General features: G+C 41.0%; 1 pseudogene; it reads left to right on the top strand.

The window, feature by feature from the left end:
* The first annotated feature begins 219 nt into the window (after positions 1 to 219).
* On the top strand, positions 220 to 1164 carry LOC102855658 (annotated as a pseudogene).
* Positions 1165 to 7424: the final 6260 nt, after the last annotated feature.

Here is a 7424-nt window from a genome sequence, read left to right as displayed (position 1 = left end):
CATCCCAGAAGCATGATAGGAGATGGTTCTGATAATCTACTTCCATAAAGATTAAATTAGAGAGCCGATACCTCATTTTCCCTGGAGTACAAATCCGTCTGTATAGTCACTGCCTCCAGTTCACACCCGTCACCCCCAGCTCACCAAGGATGAAGACCTCACTGTGCTCAAGCACATGCAAGGCCAGCTTCAGCCACCAAGACTGTCTTTCTGCCCTTCATGGGACACCCTTGGAATCAGGGTGTGATGATGAGCATGGGCCAGAATGACTCCTACATGGATGACAAAGCCCAGAACAAGGAGAAGTATCCTGGCTCTCAAGTACCCCATTGAGCATGGCATTATCACCAACTGGGACGACATGGAGATCTGACACTATACCTTCTACAACGAGCTGTATGTGGCCCCTGAAGAGCACCCTGTGCTGCTGATGGAGGCCCTCCTGAATCCTAAGGCTAAGCTGGAGAAGATGTCCCAAATTATGTTCAAGACCTTCAGCACTCCTGCCATGTATTTCACCATTCAGGCCATGTTTACCTTGTACGCCCTGGCTGGACCACTGGCATCATGATGGATTCTGGAGATGGGGTCACTCATATATACAAGGGGAATGCCTTCCTCCATGCCATCCTGTGTCTTGACTGGGATGGCTGGAATCTAATGAAGTTCCTCACTGGAGAAGCTACAGCATTACCACCACCGATAAGAGGGAAATTGTGTGTGAAGAAACTCTTTTATGTTGCCCTGGACTTTGGTCAGGAGATGGGCACGGCAAGTTCCTCGTCCTCCTTGGAGAAGAGCTAAGAGCTGTGTTTCTGCTGCTCCTGAGGCATTCTTCCTGTCCTCCCTCCTGGGCATGGAGTCTTGTGGCATCCATGAAATTTACCTTCATCTTCATCATGAACTGTGATGTTGAAATTCGCAGGGATCTCTACACCAACACAAGTGCTGTCTGGAGGGCCCACCAGGCACCCAAACATCAGCAGGAGATCACAGCACTTGCCCCAACACAAGGAAGATCAAGATCATTTCTGGTTCTGAGTGGAAATACTCTGTATGGATCAGCAGCTCATCCTGGCCTCCCTGTCCACCTCTCAGTAGATGTGGATCAGTAAGCAAGAATACCAGTCTGCCCCCTCCATCATCCACCACAAATTCTTCTAGGAAGACTGTTTAGTCGTGTTACAACCTTTCTTGATAAAAAGCAAGCAAACAAGCAACAGAAAATCAAAAGACAAAGTAATTGCATTGGGAAAATCTGCTGTCAGGGACCTCTCCAGAGTACTAAAGAGCAATGATGTCGGTCTAGAAACTAAAGTGTGCCTGAGCCAGGCCATGTTCTTCTCAATTACTTGCTATGCAACAGAGAGCTGAACAATGAACAAGGATGACAGAGAGTTGAATTTTGGTACTGGAGAAGAGTATTGAATATACCATGGACTGTTAAGAGAACTAACAGGTCCTGGCAAAGGTGAAACTAGGCTACTCTTTGACGTTAAGGATTTTGAAGCTCCATCTCAAATATTTTGAGCACATGGCCAGGAGGGGTCAATCCCTGGAGAAGAACATCTTGCTTGGAGGGAGAAGGGACAGCACAAATGAGGAAGACCCTGAATGAAATGGACTGATTCAGTGACTGGAGTAATGGGGGTAATTGTGTCAGAGAAAATGAAATTGGCTCAAAATTAAGCAGGGTTCAGGTTTGTTGTACATAGGTCACTATGAGTCAGAGTTGATTTGATGACACATAACAACACAACAGATCATACAAGACTTAGTCCTTTTTTTATTCTCCAATTCCAGGTCTTTGCACTTTCCATATATTTTTTCTTCTCAAGTTACCCTTTTAAATTATCTCTTCATCTCTTTTACTTTGGCATCTCCTCCATTTGTTTTGGTTTCTCTAAATCCAAGTGCATTTTTAAGGCCTCTTTTTTTTTTAAATAAAATTTTTGCTTTATACAAAGATTCTCACCAATGGACCAATTGGCAGCATCAGGATGGATGGTGAAGAGACTGAGATTGTTAACCACTGTACTCTGCTTGGCTCCATGGTCAACACTCTTGGCACCAGTAGCCAGGAAATAAAAAATGTATTGCAATGGGAAAGTCAGCTGTTAGGGACCTCTCCAGGGTACTGAAGAGCAATGGTGTTATTCTGGAGACTAAGGTGCATCTGATATAGGCCATGGCCTTTGCAATGACTTGTTATGCATCACAGAGCTGGACAATGACTTGGGAACATAGAAGGAGAATTGATGCCTTTGAGCTGTGGTGCTGGAGAAGAGTAGTGAATGTACCCTGGACTGCCAAGAAAACAAACAGATTCATCCTGGAGAGGGTTAGATCAGGCTGCTCCTTGGAGGCAAGGATTCTGAGGCTTCTTCAGACATACTTTGGACATGTTGTAAGAAGGGACAGGTCCTTGGAAAGGGACATCATGCTTGGGAGGGTGGAGGGACAGCACAGAAGGGGAAGACCCTCAATGAGGTGAATTAATTCAGTGACTGGGGTAATCAGGATGTGAGATTGGCATAGGATAGAGCAGGGTTTAGGGCTGTTGTACATAGGTTCACTATGAGTCGCAAGCGACTTGACGGCACATAACAACAACAACAACAACAACTAGTTTACCAACAAAGCTCGCACATATTGTTTTTCACACTGGATCTTTCCCATTTCCTCCACCCAACCCTCCCTCCATCCATCAAACTGCACAACCCCATGATTGACCATCCCACTCCTGCCCCTCCTTATTTCTCAACCACACCCCTGATCTCCATACATGTTCCATAACAGGTCTTATATGGCATCTGTCCCCATGGGACTGAGTTAACTCACTTAGCATAATGCTTTCTCTCACGTTAGATAGTGATTTACAATCACTATGCATCCTGCATGGTATTCCATTATGTGAATGTACCATAATTTCTTTTTTTATTAATTTTAATGAAAGTTTATAGAGACTGTGGATTTCCATTCATTCATTGTTGCGCTTTTCTCCCTGCCCAATCGCCCCTCCCCCAGTTTGTTCTTCTCTTTGAAAAGTAAAAGAAAAATTCTTTCATTGTTATACAATCCCTCCCCTCAATTTCACTCTATTATGCAGTATTCATTCTGGACTCCTATCATGGAAATAATACCTAGTCATATATACCTTTTAAACAGTTCTCTTCCTCAACTGTTCCAATGGAATGCACATAATTTATCCGATCTTTCTCAATCTCCCCCCAAACCTGATGTCAGTACTGTTTTACAACAGTGGAACTATGCAGTATTTGTTCTTTTGTGACTGAGATATTTCACTCAGTGTAATGTGCTCCAGGGTCACCCATTTTTAATAATATTTCATGAGTTCCTTTTTTCAATGCAGCATAGTATTCCATTGTGTGAATATACCACAGCTTCTCTATCCATTTGTTTGTTGATGGGCACTTAGGTTGTTTCCAACTCTTTGCAATTGTGAACAAAGCCTTGGTAAACCTGGGTGTGCATATATTTGCTTGGGTGGTGGTTATGGTTTCTTTGGAGTATTTTCCCAGTAATAGAATTGCTGGGTCAAATGGTATTTCTATTTACATTTTTTTTTTTTAGTAAGCGCCATACTGCCTTCTGTAGTGGTTGCACTATTTTTCATTCCCACCAACAGTGAATAAGGATTCCAGTTTCTCCACAATTAAGGCCTCTTCTGACATTTGTTTTGTTTTGGTTCTTTATTTCTCCTTTGTCTTTGTAATGAAATTTTTTCTCTCTTTGTGAATATCTTTAACGTTATCCCACACTCAGTCTAATTCACTAGTGTTAAATGCTTCAAACTTATTCTTAAGAGAAATTTTAAATTCAGATGGGATTAATCATAGCATGATCAATGAACTCCTATTAGGATATTTAAGGATGAATTTATTCAAGGATTGGTAAGATGAAACCATACAAGGATTGCTAAGTGTTTTTTTAGAAACAATGAAGATTATAAATGTTGGTGTGTATATTGATGTATTTCAGAGCTCCACTCACTTGATACTGAAAATACAAAATGGCACAGTCACTTTGGAAAATAATTTTATAATTTTTCAGAATAAATCTTCAAAATAGATAAATATGCACTCCCACACTCAAGTATACATTTCAAGACCCAAGAGTCTTGAAAGCAGGGATACATGCATACTAGTGTACATTTGCAGCACTATAACAAGAATAAGAAGGTAGAAAAATCCAAAAGTCAATAAACAGGTTAATAGATAAATAAAATATAGTTGTTGTTGTTGTGTACCATAGAGTCAGATCATACCCATAGTTGACCCTCCGGAGAGTTTTCAGAGGCAATTAATCAAAGGGAGGAGATTGCTCATCCTTCTCCCACAGAGCAGTTGGTGGCCTCGAACTGCGTGCCTTTGAGATTGCAGTGTAGCTTCTGAAATTATAGAGATTAGCATAGACCCTTCACATGAAGGACATGCAAATTTGTGAAGCAGTCCATATTTTTAGGTGTGTTAGAGTCAGTGAGACTGGTTTAGGATAGGGCATGATTCAGAGCTATTGTACATAGGGTCTCTATGAGTCACAGGTGGCTTGATGACACCCAATTGCAATACTCCTGTGTAGTATATTCTAGGGACCTTTGGTGGCATAGTGGTAAGAAGCTCACTGAAATCCCAAAGGCATGAGGTTTGAATCTATCAGCTACTCCACAGAAGAGATGGATCATGTCTTCTCATATGACCTACTGCCTCTTGAAAACATGCTGGAGGGTCATCTATTGGTCTATTCTGACTCAACAGCACACAATAACAACAACATATACATACCATAGAATATTACTCAGTAAAAAAAAAAGAAATGAAGCCCTACCTTTTTTGCTACATTTGCTGTAATACCAATTGACATATTTCAATAAACAGATTCATATTTATTCTCATTTAAAAAAAAGGAGGTGATCTTACAGAATGTGGCAATTATTGAACAAAATGAGGGTGCTCTGGTGGTGGCCTAGTGGTAAGAATCTGCACTGCAATCCCAAAGGAATGAGGTTTAAATTCACCAGCTACTTTGTAGGAGCAGGATGAGTAATCTCTTTCAGTGTTACCTACTGCTGCTGAAGACCCATGTCAAGGGTCATAGGTTAGTTCTGACTGCATGGTACCTAAAAACAATACAACATCACTAAAACCAAATACAAGCAAAATTTTTGCTGAAGATTATTAAAAAATGATTGGGAGAGTACATCAACACAGAACTATCAGTAATACAAGATGGGTTTAGAAGAGGCGTTGGCTCTAGGAACAATCACAGCTAAAAGTAGATGGATTTTGGCTGAAAGCAGAGAATACAAGAGGAATGTCTATCTGTGTTTCATTGACAGCAAAGGCATTTGACTGTGTGGATCATATCAAGTTGTGGATAACCTTGAGAAGAATGGGAATCCCAGACTCTTGATTGTGCTCATGTGAAACCCACACTTGGACCAGGAAGTAGTCCTCAGAACATAACAAGGAAGATCAGGTTCAAAATCAGGAAAGAAGTGCATCAGGGATGGATTCTGTCACCATAACTTTTTAGTCTATGGGTGGAATAGATAATTTAGGAGGCTAGACTTTATGAGGAGAAATATGGCATTAGGATTGGAAGAAGACTCTACAACCTGCATTATGCAGATAGCAAATTTGCTTGCCGAAACTGAGGGGTGTCTTAAGTATTTGCTGCTGAAGACCAAGGACTGTAGTGTTCAATATGCATTGCAGCTCAACTTCAAGAAAACAAAGATTCGCATCACTGGACCCATTGTAGTACCATGAGAGATGGTAAAGAGATTGAAGTTGTTAAGAATTTTAGCTTCTTTGGTTCCATAACATTGCCACTGAAAGTTAGAAAATCAAAAGATACATTGCGTTAGGAAAATCCACTATCAGAGACTTCTCCAAAGTGCTGAAGAGCAACAATGTCAGTCTAGAGACTGAGGTGTGCCTTATCCAAGCCATGGTCTTTACAATTGCTTGCTAAGCACCAGAGAGCTAGACAATGAACAAGAATGACAGAAGAGTTGATGCCTTTAAGTTATGGTGCTGGAAGAGTATTGAGTATACCATGAACTGTCAAGAGAACAAACAGGTTTGTCCATGAATGGGTGAAACCAAGTTGCTCTTTGAAGGCAAGAGTATTTAAGTACTGTCTAACATACTTTGGGCATGTTGCCAGAACGGACCAGTCCTGGAGAAGGACATCTTGTTTAGAAGGATGGAAGGACAGCACAAGAGAGGAAGACCCTGGTTGAGATGGATTGATACAATGACTGGAATAATAGAGGCAGGTGTGCCCGAGATAGGCTCAGGTTAGGGAAGGATTCAGAGCTACTATTGTGTATAGGGTCATTATGAGTCAAAGTTGACTGGATGGCACATAACAGCAACAACAACAATATTTTAAAATGTTGCCATCAGTTTTGAAAGAATGCCCAACTATTATTAAGGAACTCTAGAGAAACCTTCCACAGGGACTTCAATAGCTCAATATAGAGTTTAGTTTCTTGGAAATACAAAGAAGCATCTTTCACATTTCAAAATTGTGCAAAAATAGAATGGAATTGGCTACAGTTTGCACTATCTATAGTCATGTACAGAACATGTTCAAGGTGTCACATTGAGCTTCTGTTATTTAATAAAATATGTGTATGCTCTCTTCCCTCATTGTTGCTTTACTGAGAATGAGTCTTTTTTTGTATTCCAAAACTTCTTGAGTTAAAGAATGATGCTGGATGTTATTTATTCAGCATCTCAAGCCCAGGAAGATGAGTTAATTCTAGAAACAAATTACACTGAACTTGCAAGAGATTGAACTGCTTTGACTGAGCAAGGCACAGTAATTAAAAATAAGGTTATAAAAAGAAGTGAATGACATCAATGTCTCTGGAAAAGAGAGAATTCAACTGGGTGATAAGTAAAAATGTATTACCCACATGATTGTATAGAAATGATAATACAATGATTTGGAAGGTATATTTGTTATTGTTACCGTCATGTCAGAACCAACCCAAGGCTGATCCTCTGGTAAGTTTTCAAAGGCAGGTAATCACATGGAAGGAGATTGTCCATCCTTCTCCCATAGAACAGTTTGTGGATTTGAACCCACCTGTCTTTTGAATTGCAGTCCACATTGTTCTTGTTATGTGCCATCGAGTCTCTTGCGACTCATAGTGACCCTATGTATAACAGCCCTGAACACTGCTCTGTGCTAATCGCACCATCTTTGATACACCCATCCCAACCACCCCAGTCACTGAATCAATTCAACTCATAGAAGGCCTTCCCTTCCTGCACTGTCCCTCCACCTACCAAGCGTGATGTCCCTCTCCAATGACTGGTCCCTCCTTACAACATGTCCAAAGTATGTTAGACAGAGCCTCAGTATCCTTGCCTCCAAGGAGCCGCCCG

This window comes from Elephantulus edwardii, unplaced genomic scaffold (assembly GCF_000299155.1).
Source record: "Elephantulus edwardii isolate Elephantulus edwardi_28Jun2011 unplaced genomic scaffold, EleEdw1.0 scaffold00120, whole genome shotgun sequence".
Classification (NCBI taxonomy): Eukaryota; Metazoa; Chordata; class Mammalia; order Macroscelidea; family Macroscelididae; genus Elephantulus; species Elephantulus edwardii.
Note: the sequence above shows the minus strand (reverse complement) of the source record. Positions and strands in the feature narration are given on the sequence as shown.